The sequence below is a fragment of the Gopherus evgoodei genome, unplaced genomic scaffold (genome assembly GCF_007399415.2).
Source record: "Gopherus evgoodei ecotype Sinaloan lineage unplaced genomic scaffold, rGopEvg1_v1.p scaffold_60_arrow_ctg1, whole genome shotgun sequence".
Classification (NCBI taxonomy): Eukaryota; Metazoa; Chordata; order Testudines; family Testudinidae; genus Gopherus; species Gopherus evgoodei.
Genome location: NW_022060081.1, coordinates 563635 through 579435, shown reverse-complemented (window position 1 = coordinate 579435; position 15801 = coordinate 563635). Strand labels below are relative to the sequence as shown.

Genomic DNA, 15801 nt, shown 5'->3' with positions numbered 1-15801 from the left:
TGTGTGTTACACTGGGCATCGCTCTGACGAACCCAAATTTCCTTCTTGTGTGATCGGTGTGTAAAGTCCTCTTGTATTGGTAAACAGACATCTAAGTTGGGACAGTTCCCTAAATGAACACCGGCTCATTTTATGTATTTAGGATGGGTCCGAACTCCTGTAAAAAGGGTCCAGACTCCCGTAAATTTCTGGAAAAATGGTCTAGACTAACTCAGGGGGATCCCAAAACTCAGTGGCCACTGTTAAAATCTTGGAACAAAGACTGAGTGGACATCTTAAAGGACAAACTCGGCCAACCTGAAACTAAATTGGCTTAAGGAGAGGTTAATTGTTTCATGCAGTGGTGGCAAGAGGCAAATCATAGGTGGACAAAATCAAAACTCGTCTCTCTCAAATATTCAAATAATAAATTAAAAGCTTTATTAAAAGCCTCCTCTCCCACCACCAGACTGAGCGCTCCGCTTTACCCCGTTCTCCAAACCCCGGATCGATCCAACCCCCTTCATACTCCCATCTCATTGTAAAAAGGACAAAAAGCCCCTTGTTCTGTTCCCCTTTGTTATCTGCCTCAAAAACTGATTCTTTAGTGTTCCACTACCAATTCAGCAAGGAGGGTGGGCTCCTCAACTAGCACCCACCCTTCCTGGTCCCTTTCCTTGAACATTTCTTTCAAAATTGTGAAGTGACCACAATAGCACTCACAAATGGTTCATTGGAAAAAGCAGGATCGGGCCCAGGCAAGCAACAGATAAAGAAACTGAAAAACAGGTTCAAAGCCCTAAGGGAATAGTGTCAGGAGTAAGAAAAGCAGTAAGTGCAGGCATGAACCCCTGGAACAATACTTAAAATGGTGAAATCTGAGGTGATAAAGGTGTCATTTTTGGGACATAAACAAGTGATTTAAGGAAAGAGTGAAAAATTAACTCTACAGAGGCTGGAGAGAATTAAGCAGTTAAACTTTGTGAAAACGTTAAAAAGGACCAAAATTCTTGGTTTCTTTGCAGCCATTCTGAAGGGAAAATGGGCCCTTTTCCAGAAGAATTCTTGTAAATAATCCAAATATATATACAGCTATGTAAAAACAAAGCAGTGTAAAGAAATGTTAAGGAAAAGAAAATGTGAATGTATCTATTTGTCTGTGAAAATATGTAACATTCTAAGAATCTAAACCAACACATCTGGTTTGTAAAACTCCTGTTTTCTAGGTGTAAGATAAATTGGTTTTGGTTTTAATGCCACTAAAAATTCATTTGACTCTTTAATTCAAAGTTGCAAAACTGACAGACCTTTTTGCAAGACCCAGGTAATTAGTGCTGTTTGGCTTTGGGTTTTAGCATTTAACCCTTCAGGGGTATCTTGATTCTTTACAAAAATTAAAATATTTGATTCTTTACAAAAATTAAAATATTTTTAAATAAAGACCAAGTCATGGCTGCAATAGGGCAGTCAAAATCAGGAGAATAGGGAGAGATTCTGGAGTCTTTTTGTTTGGTTTGGTTTTTTTTGTAACAATAGCAGATAAGAGCTGTAATGAAAGAATAAGAAATTAACAGTGACCATCTGAAGCAACAGCAGAGATGAGGTGCACAAAACAAAAAGAAGCAATGTTAAAAACACTAAGCCTTAAAATGGCTCTGTGTAAACAGATGGTCACTTTGATAGGAGTACATGAAAACTCTGTAAGAACAAAAGAAACAGTTACACCTTATGTAAAAATTAATATGGCTAATGTTTTTTAAAAAGTTATAGTATAGAAAGAATGTGCATTTTCCCTAGGACATGTGCAGTGTATATTGTAGAAAGGGGTTTAAAAAAAAAAAGCAAATGAAATGTGCTGCTGAATTAAAATCCTATTAGGGCTCCAAAAAGAGCCGCAATAGGCTGTATTTTCTTTTTCAGATCCCTGTGTCTTGAGACAGAGGCTCTGAGCTCTGCTGATGGCTTTAAATCCAAAAGTCAAGCCTGTGTTCATGCAAATTACCTAACTGATAAAGAAAGGTGAGAACTGCCAGCACAAAAGAAGCTGCAAATAAATAAAATACCTGGTCAGCAAATAAATTGCCTACATAAAAGGCATGGTATAACAAGATACCTTTAATAGATTTGATGCTAATGTTATTGTTAATGTTAAACATTGAAATAAATTTAATGTTAGTAAGTACCCCTGTAACAAGTTAGTGTATGATTTTTGGAAAAATCCTTTAAAGTAATATGGTAATGATGCTTCTCAGCTATTACCTGTGAATAAACTTAAAGCTTAACACAGCAGGAAAAACATTACAAACTTGGTCTGCTATATAAGAGGAAAAACTTGAGGTACACCACCTCATGAATTTAATAACTAAACAGTGGAATAATTTTTGCATAACCCTTAAAATGTAGAAGCCATTAAAACCTGGCCTGCCTATAGAACAAAAAAAACACAAGAAAATATGGGGTAATTCCTGTTTTGCCTGCAATCAGGAAGGGTATTTGTAAGAGAATGGAATCTTTAAGCAATAATCAATGCCACCCCAAAAGGGGTCAAAAAATGTTCTTTGTCTTTCAGATAGTCCAAAGTACTCTATAATGGGCTATGTGTATGTGTTAATTCTTGGGGAGAAGTGTTTAAAAAGTGTTAGCAACCCACCAGAAGACAAATGTAAAGGTAATGTAAGTACTGTGTTTACCAATAGTCACATTTACTATTTGCCACAACAACAACATCAACAGTCTCAGCTTACTGTGAGCACTGATTTAGCTGAGTTCTCTATCAATCTTGGCATTGAATGGCAAACAGTTACCAATCATCTGTTAAAAGGTAAAAAGGTAACATAGTTCCTAAAAAAAAATAATGTGGAAAACTGGACTATGCATATTATACACGCAAATGGGGACATGTTAAGAATTGCCACTGCAGAAAAACATAACAGCTTACCATTGGTATAACATATTTTCTGGATGGTCTCCCACAACTACTGGCATACTAATGTTACTACCTCTAATTGTTTTTGGTTTTAAATTCTATGTGTTTAATTAAAATGGTTAAAATGTGCTGGTGGATAAAACAAATGTATGCAAAGCTAAAGCCACAGGCTCAAATCACCTCCCAGTAATTTCTACTACATGGACTAAATAAGAAGTGACACTGGCGATTAATAATCTTAGTGTCAAAAGAGGGATATGTAGAAGCTGGATTTTATAATGTACTATGAGAATTAATGTACAATTTGATTTCATCCTGCTAGTTGGGCCCTCTCTAACTCTTTTTGTTTTAAGATTTAAGTAGTAAGAGACAGGATTCTCTATTGTGTCTATGTTAAGTAAATTAGAGAAACATTGAAGGCCTGGGTCTCAATGTAAATTGTCTTGGTTATTCATTGTAAAACTTGCAAGGTTTAATTTACAATACTTTTTTGCTCGATATAAAATACTACTGTTTGTATTCTCAATCTATTTGTGTGAATGAGGAATGTATTCATCAGGAAAAGATAAGGTGTGAAGGCCATTGTTATAGCCAGAGTCAAGGAAGAAGTAGTAAAGAGACTTAAAGAACATCAAAGAATCACCAGGCACTGCTTACTACCCCGATGGCTGTTAAACTGTCTGGCATCTCAGAGTGCATCTTTGCAGTGTAAGAAAGCACCACCCCCAGTGAACCAATCATCATCTCAGGACCACGCAGAGTCAGTTTTGACTCCAGAAGAAGACGTAGAGGAAGAGCCTGCAATACCTTACAATCTATGCTCTCGTAAGGGTTGCCGGAAGCAGACGACTACATAAAGCAAGGCTCAAGAAGAAGCAGTAGTGAGCCTAGCACCTGCTGCCTGGTAGACATAAAACTGTGACTGCAGTTCCCTCAGTTGAGGCTGTCAGAACCAGAAGGGCCTGCCTCCAACATGCACCTCTGGTGGTGCCTGTTCCTTGGCTGTTGGTGTCTTAAGGTCTGGGGAGTCCACAATGACAATTCTTTTATCCAGCAGCAAGTGTGGATAGCTCAGACCCTTAATATTTCTAAATGCTAGTTCTGCAGCCACATCCCAGCCCACTCTCAAACTGGTGTTCCTGTCCTGGCTTCCCATTCAATTCCCCAGACCTCACTGGAGGACCTTGTCCGTTTAACACAATATGGAACAGTAATGACACCTGGGAAGAGGCTATTGGCAGTTCCTTTATCCCACTTGGGGGAGTAATACACCAGGCAAAAAGGCTCCTGAGGTTACAAGCAGTAGTTAAAATAATGGCAAATAAAACCAGAGAAAGTTTAAGAGCCTTGGCCAAAGAAACAGAGGCAATCTGACAGGTGGCCTTCCAGAACCGTCTGGCATTGGACATAGTGCTGGCGGCCAAAGGAGGGATCTGTGCTCTCATTGGAAAACAATGTTGTCTGTTTATACCTGACGATACCAATGAGGTAATAGATCGCGCTAGCCACTTAGAACAAATCGCTTATCTTCCCCATAAAGAGTCGAGTTCTTTATGGAAGTGGCTAAGTAACCTGTTCAATTTCTCTGGCATAGGAAACTGGTTGTTTCAGAGAGCCTTAGCTATCCTGTTTAGAATCTTAGTGATTTCTGTATGCTTTCAGTTAATCTCCTGTTGTATCCAGAATTGTGTCACCCAGATGACTGCCCCAAAACAGAGTGCTAATATGATGATTTTGAATATCATTGATGAACAAAGAGATAAGGAATGGTTAATTTGTGGAACCCAGTAATTGTTGGTCACTGCGTGCGCTTGACCAAAAGGAGGGATTGTGAAAGTAGAATGAATTATATTGTGAAAATAGAAAGGATTAAAGAAATGCTGTCTGTACCTTTAAGCAAAATTGTTGGAATGCTGCAATCCAGGTGTCAGGAATACAGACATTAACATAGAACAATTGCACCGTTTAAAGGCAATTGGTGAAGTATTAGCCTTAGATGGACAAGAGTTAGTAAGGAAGTAGGATATGCATGCTGTGCCCCAGGTGAATTTTACAGTTTTGCTTTCTTTGTCCCTTTGTCTAATTCCTACTTTTTTATCTGTATAAATAAGATAGTTTGTGCCTTGCATGGTGCTCACGTTATCTGGGTGCTATTGGCGGAGCACTGCGCTAATAAAACAGAGTGGTCTGACAAACTGAGTCCTGAGTCTAACTCATGCATTCACGCACACACACAGACACAAACATACTCCGTCTTGCTGTTGTTACCAACTAGTTGCTACCCTTAACTGCACTGGCCAGGTGAGTTAGACAGGGGAGGGGTGGAGCCGGGCTTCTGCCGATCCAGATCGATGCTCCGATGGTGACAAGACCAGACCCGGGGTCCTTCTGCAAGACACCTCGCATTTATAGCAGCTTCCCTCTTATGCAAATCTAGACCAGATTCAAAATCTGGGTCTGTGTCCGTTGGTCTTTGTGCTGCTTTTCTCTGGGTGTTGTCCCAATGCTGCTCAAAGAGGGTGTTTTCTAAAGAAGGTGCTTGCTTCTAATCCCTGAGGCCGTCAATATGTCTGCTCTTCTTTATTGGGCCTACTTGACAAGTTGTATTGTCCTTTGCTCTGGCTCCCATTCCCTCTTCAACTGTTGTAGCTGTCTGGAGGTGGGTGTCTTCCAAGCCTCACTCATTCACACCTCATTCAGTCAATAGGGCAATTGATTACAGAGTGGGGGGAAGATCTTATTCTACTTTTAGCAAAAAGGCATATGTTTTCTTTTACTTTAACTATACTATCCTTAGGGGCTATAACATTTGATACAAAGTTTTCTACCAATTTTCTGTATAGGGATCTAATACAAAGCTGTATGAAAATAAAGAGGCACAATGCCAAGTCATATGAAATACAAAATAACATCATGCCAGATGCAATGTCATAAAGATACTTAATACAGAAAGATACTTAATACAAAATAACACAATGCAACGTTATAGAGATTTAAAGAGAGAGTTAATACAGAGATTTCTCTACATAAGCATAATCTAGCTAGGAAGCTTTATAGACTAAAAAGGAAACTCTGTAAAGATAGATACAGACTTGTGGTTACTATGCTCTGCAACCAAATACCTCTCTAAGCTGACTCGAGCATTTTTGAGTCTAGCAAATTGACCACAATTAGTCGCATAGAGTAGAGATGAGCCGAGCACAGATGCACAGTTCAGAAGTTCAAAACAACTGCAAATACCACACTGAAACATTTGGCCACCTTTATTGGTTGACCTGTTTTAAAACACGGCCAGCAAATACCGTATAAAAAGAGTTTAAAGGTGCAAGAGTGTGTGTGTGAGAGAGAGTTAAAGGTGCAAGTGTGTGTGTGTGTGTGTGTGTGTGTGTGTGTTGACCTAAAAGAGATCACTCTTTGTCAGGCTCCACGTACACCCCCTGAACCAAAGGGACTTGTGCGTCACTGACTATCTGTGCCTTGCCAGTGCAGGAAACAGTCGACTGAAAAGACGGTTACTCACCTTTGTAACTGTTGTTCTTCGAGATGTGTTGCTCATATCCATTCCAGTTAGGTGTACGCGCCGCGCGTGCACATTCGTCGGAAAACTTTTACCCTAGCAACTCAGTGGGCCGGCAGGTCGCCCCCTAGAGTGGCGCCACCATGGCGCTCCATATATACTCCTGCCGGCCCACCCGCTCCTCAGTTCCTTCTTGCCGGCTACTCCGACAGTGGGGAAGGAGGGCGGGTGCGGAATGGATATGAGCAACACATCTCGAAGAACAACAGTTACAAAGGTGAGTAACCGTCTTTTCTTCTTCGAGTGATTGCTCATATCCATTCCAGTTAGGTGAATCCCAAGCCGTACAAAGGCGGTGGGGTCGGAGTGAAATGTGGCAGAATAAAACTGCCGAGCCAGAGGCTACAGCCTCTCTTGACTGCTGAACCAGGGCATACTGCGAAGCAAAGGTAAGGACCGAGGACCAATGGAGCTTCGCGACAGGTCTCGTGGGTAGAAACACGAGCCAGCAAGGCGGCAGATGAAGCCTGAGCCCTGGTAGAATGCACGGTGATGTGGCTTGGGGAAATATGAGCCAAATCATAACAAGTGGGGATGTCCGCCATCACCCAAGATGAGATCCTCTGAGAGGAAAACAAGCAAGCCCTCCCTTTGGCCCGCTACCGGGGCAGAGCTGGGGCACCTTAGGAAATGATTCTGTCAGCACAATATAATGCGAGCACTCCACAGATGTCCAAGGAGTGCAACGGTTATGCCCATTGCGTTGAGCTGTGGGTAACATGAAAGGCCAAAACACCTTAGGGAGGAAAGCCGGGTGCGGTCATAACTGCACCTTGTCTTTGTGGAACCTTCGTAAGAGCTCTGATCTCAGAGACCCGTCTGGCCAAGACTAGGTTGAGGTCCCAGGGCGGGGCTGGGCGGCGCACCCGAGGGTGCAAGCGCTCCAAGCCCTTGAGGGACCTCGAATCCATAGAGCGTGGGACACTGAACGTCCATCTTAGCCTGCTGGAAGGTAGGGATGGCCACTGAGAGTGTCCTCAGCGATGATACCGCCAGATCCTGCCGCTGAAGGCCAGAGGCAGGCCAAATAGAGGGGATCGAGACCTCAGCAGGAGCAAGATCGAGCGTACTGCAGCTGTAAAGGAAACGCTTCCACCTGGCTCGGTACGTTGACCAGGTGGAAGGCTGCCTGTCACCCCGACTCAGGTACGCAGGAGCCACCGTGAGGCGAAGAGGCTGCAGGTCCGAGTGACGAAGCCTGTCATTGCCCTGAGTGATGAGGTCTGGGCTGACAGGCCGAGCAACGTGGTATGTCAGTGCTGCCTGGACCACTCTGGAGTGATCATGATGATGCACGCTCTGCCCCTGCGGAGTTTGAGCAGGACGTAACGAACCAGTGGGAACAGTGGGGAGGCATAATGCAGTTGGCCGTTCCACGGCATCAGGAATGCGTCCAAGATCGATTCCGAGGAGAGACCTTGGAAGGAGCAGAACACCTGGCATTTCCTGCTCTCGCGGTGAGCGAACAGGTCTGTGTGAGGAAACATCTCCACTTCCGGAAAGCGGGACGCCTCACATGGGGCAGAGTGATCACTCGTAAGACAGGAAAAACCTGCTGAGTCAAAGAGTTAAGACGTTCCGAACGCCTGGGAGAAAGGACGTCGCCAGCTCCATCGAGTGGGCCATGCAAAAGACCCGGAAATGGATGGCCTCCTGACAAAAAAAAAGGGGGGAGGACTATGTCCCCCCTGAATACTTATGAAGCACCTGGCCCTTGTGTTGGCTGTAAACACCGAGATACAACGGCCTCGCAGCTGCCGCTGGAACCCCTGGCATGCCAGGCGGACTACTCTCATTTTTGGGGCATTAACGAGGAATGCCAGCTTCTTAGAAGACCAAAGGCCTTAAGCTCGGAGGCGACCATGAGCACTCGAGCAGAGAGATGATGCGTCCGCCGTCAGGGGCAGTGAGGGCTGGGGCGGATGAAACCGCATCCCTGTCCACACCAAGGAGGGAGTTAGCCACCACTCTAGGGAGCCTAAGACGTTCGAGGGAACGGTGACTACCATGACCATTGGCTCCCTGACCAAGCGGTACGCCGAGGTGGGCCGGACTTGGAGAGGACGGAGGCGGAGCTTGGCGTGTTTGGTTACAAACTTGCGGGCAACCATGGACCCAGGAGACTGAGACAAGAGCGAGCTGAGGTCGTTGGGAAAGCCTTCAGACCTCAGATGATTGTTGCCCTCGCCTAAAACCGCAGTTGTGATAAGCAGGCTCCGGCTAGGTAGGAGACCAGGATAGCCCCTAGGAAGCCCAACCTCTGCGTGGGAACCAGAGTGGATTGCTCTATAGTAATCATCAGGCCTTGATCTGTGAATAAGACCGTGACGATGCCCACGGCTGAGCGGTTTGTGTCTCAGAGTCTCCTCGGATAAGCGAATCGTCCAGATACGGAAAAACGCATATCCGACATCAGCGACGGAAGGCGGCGACTATGGCCGTAAACCGGGAGTATTCACCGCTGGCTATAAAGCGGAGGCATCTCCCGTGTGGAGGGAAGATGGCACTGCGAAAGTACGCGTCCTCCATATCCAGGGCGGCATAGTAGCCCCCAGGAGGCAAGGATGGAATAATGGTTCCCAGGGATACCATGTAGAACTTCAACCTTATCCTAAACCGGTTGAGTCCATGCAGGACCAGGGAGGTCTGAGACCTGTGTTCGAGTGGGGGACTAGGGCATAACGGGAGTAAAACCCCTTGCCCCTTTCGTCCGCTGAAGGGGGACAGGGCTGGAGCAAATTAAAGGTGGTACCTATGCTCCATCGTGCGCAGGACCCAGCGATCTGAAAGTAACTGGGGCCATGCCAGGAGAAAGCGGGATCGGGATCCCGTCCTGCGACTGGTACACCGCCCTCCGGCGAACCTTGGAAGGTCCGTCTTTGGTCCCAGTGGTAATTGCGAGGGACCTTGACTTTGGCTTTTAGGGGGCCTGACGTTTGTCTGCAACCACCTTGGCCTTGCCGTTTTCCAGAGTTCTGCCTCTGGCTAGGCACAGAGTATGGCGGCTGGGGCCATAAAGGCCTGCGTTTGGTCGCTAGCGTATACATGCTGAGACGCATTAGGACCCTATTGTCCAGCAGGCTTCGCAGTCTGGGGCTGTCTCTGCCGCGAAGATGCCTTTACCAACAAAGGGTAAATTCTTTCCCCCGTCCTCCAAGACGGCAGCGAACTCCAGGTGGGAGGTTCGAGGGAGAAACTCCTCCACCCAGGTGCTATAATTATCGCAGCTAAGCAAGGCTTGTTGCTTTGCTACCCAGAGGTGCAGGGCCCCTGCAGAGTACACCTTGCATTCGCCAAGGCTCTTTCTGCTTCGGGGCTGGCGCCCGCTGGCCATCATATCAGGATCGTGGTCCTGAGCATAAAATCTGCGCATATGGGCTGACACGGATGCGTGTCCGGACGGCCATGGAGGTACTAAAAGAAGGCATGGGCCGAGTCTCTGACTCACTCGGACCTTGCCCAACTCGGCACCGGGGACCGGCATCGGGGCGTATCGGTACCTGGAACGAGATCCAGACCCGCAACCAGAACGGTGTTGGGAGGTCGACCGAGATCTCGAGGCTCGGAGAAGAGCTACAGGAGTCAAGGTACCTGCCCCGGTGCCAGATGTCGGAACGGTGCCGATAGCGGGTCGGCGAACGGGATACCGACCGGTGCAGCGAGTGTGACCAGTACCGAGGAAAACAGCACCGGGACTGCCAGTGGTGTCCGGCGTGCCGACAGGACTTGGAGTGTCTGCGGGACCGTGATCATGAACGGTGCCGCTCTGCTGTACTGACAGGGGACAGTCCCTTGAAGAGACTGTATTACCCGTACCGGCGGTGCCCGGGTCAGGCAGCACTGACTCTGTCATGGCACTGAGAGCCCTCGCCGTTGGTAACATCTCCGGCGTGCAGGGAACAGCAGGCTCAACCACAGTGCGTACTGGGGAGCTGTCAGGCACCGGATTCGACGGCCCTCGTGGGGCCGGGATCCACGGTACCGAGGTCATCAGAGCTTCGGTAGGAGCCGGTGCCGGGCGAACCGATTTAGATAAGCTGTCTGGCTGCGGTGCCGTCAGCACTGAAGCAGCGGGAGTAATACGCTCAACCACGGCGCGTGCCGGGGAGCCGTCGGGCACCGGATTCGATAGCCCTTGTGGGACTGGAATCGACGGTGCCGATGTTGTCGGTGCCTCAGAGGCTTCGGTTGGCATGGAAGCAGCCGGAGCAGGAGCTCAACCACGGCGCGTGCCGGGGAGCCGTCAGGCACCGGATTCTACGGCCCTTGCGGGACCGGGATCGACGGTGCCGACGTCATCGGTGCCGCAGCAGGTGTCGGTGCCGGGCGATCCGACTTAGACTAGCCCTCTGGCCGCGGTGCCGTTGGCACGGAAGCAGCCGGAGCATTAGCTCGACCACGGCGCGTGCCGGGGAGCCGTCAGGCACCGGATACTACGGCCCTTGCGGGACCGGGATCGACGGTGCCGACGTCATCGGTGCCGCAGCAGGTGTCGGTGCCGGGCGATCCGACGTAGACGAGCTCTCTGGCTGCGGTGCCGTTGGCACGGAAGCAGCAGGAGCAATACGCTCAACCACGGCGCGTGCCGGGGAGCCGTCAGGCACCGGATTCTACGGCCCTTGTGGGACCGGGATCGACGGTGCCGACGCCATCGGTGCCGCAGCAGGTGTCGGTGCCGGGCGATCCGACGTAGACGAGCCCTCTGGCTGCGGTGCCGCTGGCACGGAAGCAGCAGGAACAATACGCTCAACCACGGCGCGTGCCGGGGAGCCGTCAGGCACCGGATTCTACAGCCCTTGTGGGACCGGGATCGACGGTGCCGACGCCATCGGTGCCGCAGCAGGTGTCGGTGCCGGGCGATCCGACGTAGATGAGCCCTCTGGCTGCGGTGCCGCTGGCACGGAAGCAGCAGGAGCAATACGCTCAACCACGGCGCGTGCCGGGGAGCCGTCAGGCACCGGATTCTACGGCCCTTGTGGGACCGGGATCGACGGTGACGACGTCATCGGTGCCGTAGCAGGTGTCGGCGCCGGGCGATCCGACTTAGACGAGCTCTCTGGCTGCGGTGCCGCTGGCACGGAAGCAGCAGGAGCAATACGCTCAACCACGGCGCGTGCCGGGGAGCCGTCAGGCACCGGATTCTACGGCCCTCGTGGGACCGGGATCGACGGTGCCGACGTCGGCGGTGCCGGGCGAGCCATCTTAGACGAGCTGTCTAGCTGTGGTGCAGCTGGCACAGAAGCAGCAGGAGCAGTAAGCTCTACCACGGCGCGAGCCGGGGAGCTGCCAGGCACCGGATTCCATGGTCCTGGGGGACTGGAATCGACGGAGCCGAAGTCATCGGTGCCTCTGCAGGTGACGGTGCCGGATAACGCAACTTAGGCGAGCTCTCTGGCTGCGATGCAGGTGGCACGGAAGTAGCGGGAGCAGGGGGCTCAACCACGGCGCGTGCCGGGGAGCTGCCAGGCACCAGCAGGAATCGTAGACTCTCTCGACCTCGGAAGAAGGGAGCGGTGCCGAGTTGACATCGGTGCCGGCGACGGTCGGTGCCGAAAGGCCTTGGTGGTACCGGCGGGGTCCGGTGCCGAGGAGGCGCTTCTGCCCGCCGCTTGAACATCGCTCGGCGCCCAAGGTGGAGGGATAAGTGAAAGTCCCGCACCTTTTTGTTCTCGGCTTAAAAGCCTTGCAAATGGGGCACTTATCTGTCAAGTGTGATTCCCTGAGGCACTTCAAACAGGAGTCATGTAGATCTCTCTTCGGCCGCGGCTTCTGGCAAGCCGGGCCCCTTTTAAAACCGGGTGAGCCATGCATGGCTCCGGCACTGGGCTCATGGAAGGGCTACTTCCTGAACCCCGCTAACTAAACTAACCATGTTAGCAAAGAAAACACGTATAACCATACAAATATATATATAAAAGGGTTATAACTGCATAATTATATACGAGAAAACGAGTAGCTAGGGAAGTGGAGGTCAGCTAAGCCGCGCTCCACTGTTCCAACGACCGACACGGGCGGTAAGAAGGAACTGAGGAGCGGGTGGGCCGGCAGGAGTATATATGGAGCGCCATGGTGGCGCCACTCTAGGGGGCGACCTGCCGGCCCACTGAGTTGCTAGGGTAAAAGTTTTCCGACGAATGTGCACGCGCGGCGCGTACACCTAACTGGAATGGATATGAGCAATCACTCGAAGAAGAAGGTAATGTATCTTTGGAAGAATGCAGGGCGAGATTTCAGAGTGGAAAGGTCTGGTTGTACTCGAGCTAGTTAATCTTAAGTCTGTATTAATATTATAGTTTAATTATATTAGCAAATTGTTTAAGTTGTTTAAAAATAGTATTAGTCAATAGTTAATCACTATATAACAACTGTATATGTTTTGTGCCCTGCTGAAAGCAGGTACAGCGCAGGTGAAGCTAGCAGTTTATAAATCATAATAGCTTTACAAGTCGCTGTGCCTGTCTTCAGTATAAGTTACCATCAAGTTTATCATAAAAGTCAATCAAAGTTTATAAGTTGTTAGATAAGGTTATAGGTAGGTTAAGGTTAGTACAATATAGTTAATCAGTGTATTAGTATTGCATATAGAATTGTATTTGTTGGGGGTGGTTACAGTACATGTGAAGTAGCTGGGCAATCAGTAATAGTACCGTTGCACGTGCTTGTAACTATTTTCAGTATTATTTACCTTTTATATGTGCACTTATAGGAATAGGTAGTTAATGTATAATATTACTTGTACTCGTGCTTGTCTCCAGTATAACTTGCCATTTGTATTAATCCTCACTCAGTGCTGGTCTTTAATTCTGTTTTTCTTATTCTGTCTGTGTTTCCTTTAGTCATAAGTCATTAGAAACCTTTCTTGAGGAATAATTAGCTGTTTAGTTTCTCTTTTGCAGACACTAGTCAACCTCATTCCATCTGTGTTGGGTGGTGGGAAGTAGCGATCACCCAGAGCCCCACTAGGGCCCTGACGTGAGCCCCCCTAGGGCTCTGAAGTGTGCCTCCTCTTTCCATTAAACTCCATATAAACAAACCCTGAGCATCACGGTTATACTGTTCCCCCATTTCAAAGCCAGTGTTAGTCACCAGGTTCCCCCTTCGGGAACAAATTGTTTCATTCCCAGTTACTCTGCTGTTGCTTTAGGTTGTGCTGGAGAGGCGATATTTTTACTACCATTTTCCTCACTTAAAATATATTGAACTATAAGGGACCTGCTTAATCTGGGGCTAATATTTCTACCTTCTATCACTCTCCTCTAGGCCTCTGGCCTGCCCCTTCACAAGATATAGGCAGAAGAGAGGGAGCGTGGCAAAATAGCTCTCCCTTTTATCATGTCCTTTCTTTCCTCTTGGCCCCCCCCCTTCAGAGTCAGGTGAGCGTTACCTCTTCGCAGTCCCAAACTGCCCAAGGAAAGGGATGACTCCCTCCAGGGTCTAACGCAGGGGTCTCAAACTCAAATCACCATGAGGGCTACATGAGGACTCGTATATTGACCCGAGGGCTGCATCACTGACACCTTTACATAGAAAGATACAAAATCCCCTTCACCCTGGCCCTTTCTCTACTCCATCCCTTCCATGAGGCCCGGCCACGCCTCTTCTCACCCCTTTCCTGCCCCCATTTCAATCCCCTTCCCCAAAGCCCCGCCCTGCCCCCTCCCAAGTACACGGCTCCCCGCTCCTCCCCCTCCCTCCTGGAAAGCACCGAGCACCACCAAACAGCTGTTTACCTCCAGGTGCTTCCCGCCACCAGGCAGAGGAGCGGGGATGTGGCACGCTGGGGGGGAAGGCGCGGCGGTGAGGGGAGCTTGGCGACAGCAGGAAATAACTCTGGGGGGCAGGGAGCTTGTTGGGCCGCCAGAAATAACTCAGCGGGCCGCATGTTTGAGACCCCTGCTCTAGCAGACTATTTTGTTGCTGCCTAAGCGAGTGTCCGTTGTTCCTGTGAGGCTGGGCTGGGTTTGTCCCATCCATGCCCTGATGAGGTGTGAACTGCCTCTCTGTTCTTGGAGAGTTTTCCTCCCAGGTCCCGTCCCCCATCCCGGTCCCATCTCCCCCCGTCTCCCTCTTTCCCCCCCCGGTCCTATCTCCTGCCCCTGGTCCTGTCTCCCGCCCCTGGTCCTGTCTTCCCCCATCTCCCTCTTCTCCCCCCCCCCGGCCCCTCTCCTGCCATCTCCACCTTCCCCACCCTAGTCCTGTCTCCCCTCATTTCCTCCTTCTCCCCCCAGGTCCTGTCTCCCCCCATCTCCCTCTTCTCCCCCTCGGCCTCTCTCCTGCCATCTCCACCTTCCCCACCCTAGTCCCTTCTCCCCCTGGGTCCTGTCTCCCCGCATTTCCACCTTACCTCCTCTTGGTCCCGTCTTCCGCCCCTGGTCCTGTCTCTCCCCCCCTTCCCCCCGGTCCCGTCTCCCTCGATCTCCCCCTTCCTCCCCCCCCGGTCCCGTTTCACACCCCTGGTCCTGTCTCCCCTCCTCTTCCACCCCAGTCCCATCTCCCTCCATCTCCCCCTTCCCACCCCCTCGGTCCTGTCTCCCGCCCCGGTCCTGTCTCCCCCCCATCTCCCCCAGGCCCATCTCCCTCAATCTCCCCCTTCCCCCCTCAGTCCCGTCTCCCCCCCTTCTCCCCCAGGCCCATCTCCCTCAATCTCCCCCTTCCCCCCTCAGTCCCGTCTCCCCCCCTTCTCCCTCCGGTCCCATCTCCCGCCCTGGTCCTCTCTCCCCCCCCTTCCCTTGCGGTCCCGTCACCCTCGATCTCCCCCTTCCCCCCCATGGTCCCGTCTCCCGCCTCCCCCCCAATCTCCCCCTTCCCCCCTCAGTCCCGTCTCCCCCCCTTCTCCCTCCGGTCCCGTCTCCCGTCCCTGGTCCTGTCTCCCCCCCTTCCCCTGCGGTCCCGTCACCCTCGATCTCCCCCTTCCCCCCCATGGTCCCATCTCCCGCCTCCCCCCCAATCTCCCCCTTCCCCCCTCAGTCCCGTCTCCCCCCTTCCCCCTCTGGTCCCGTCTCCCGTCCCTGGTCCTGTCTCCCCCCCCTTCCCCTGCGGTCCCGTCACCCTCGATCTCCCCCTTCCCCCCCATGGTCCCGTCTCCCCCCAAATCTCCCCCTTCCCCCCTCAGTCCCGTCTCCCCCCTTCCCCCTCCGGTCCCGTCTCCCGCCCCTGGTCCCGTCTCCCCCCCGGTTGGGGGCCGTGAGCTCGTTCCGTACAGTGTCCAGTAGAGGGGCTGCCCCCCCCCGGCAGGGAGGGGCTAATGACGCCCCCCCCAAGCGTAGGCCCCGCGAGAGGGGGAGGGGCAGGCCACGCGTGGGGCGGACACGCTATATCC

At 50.6% G+C, this 15801-nt stretch overlaps 1 protein-coding gene, 1 long non-coding RNA gene and 1 pseudogene across 3 annotated transcripts in view; all 3 read left to right on the top strand.

Moving 5' to 3' along the window:
• LOC115643461 overlaps nt 1-15801 on the top strand; it is a 591865-nt pseudogene that overhangs the window by 125237 nt on the left and 450827 nt on the right.
• Nucleotides 1-15801, top strand: part of LOC115643458 (zinc finger protein 271-like) — a 200782-nt gene that overhangs the window by 90724 nt on the left and 94257 nt on the right. The gene's annotated exons all lie outside the window — the stretch shown is intronic.
• On the top strand, nt 4971-12691 carry LOC115643481. 2 transcript variants are annotated; one of them, XR_003998330.1, is made up of 3 exons: nt 4971-6219; nt 6268-6416; nt 12679-12691. It is a non-coding gene; the product is annotated as an uncharacterized LOC115643481 (long non-coding RNA). The 2 variants fall into 2 exon arrangements; XR_003998329.1 differs by having other exon boundaries at nt 4971-6227; nt 6261-6416.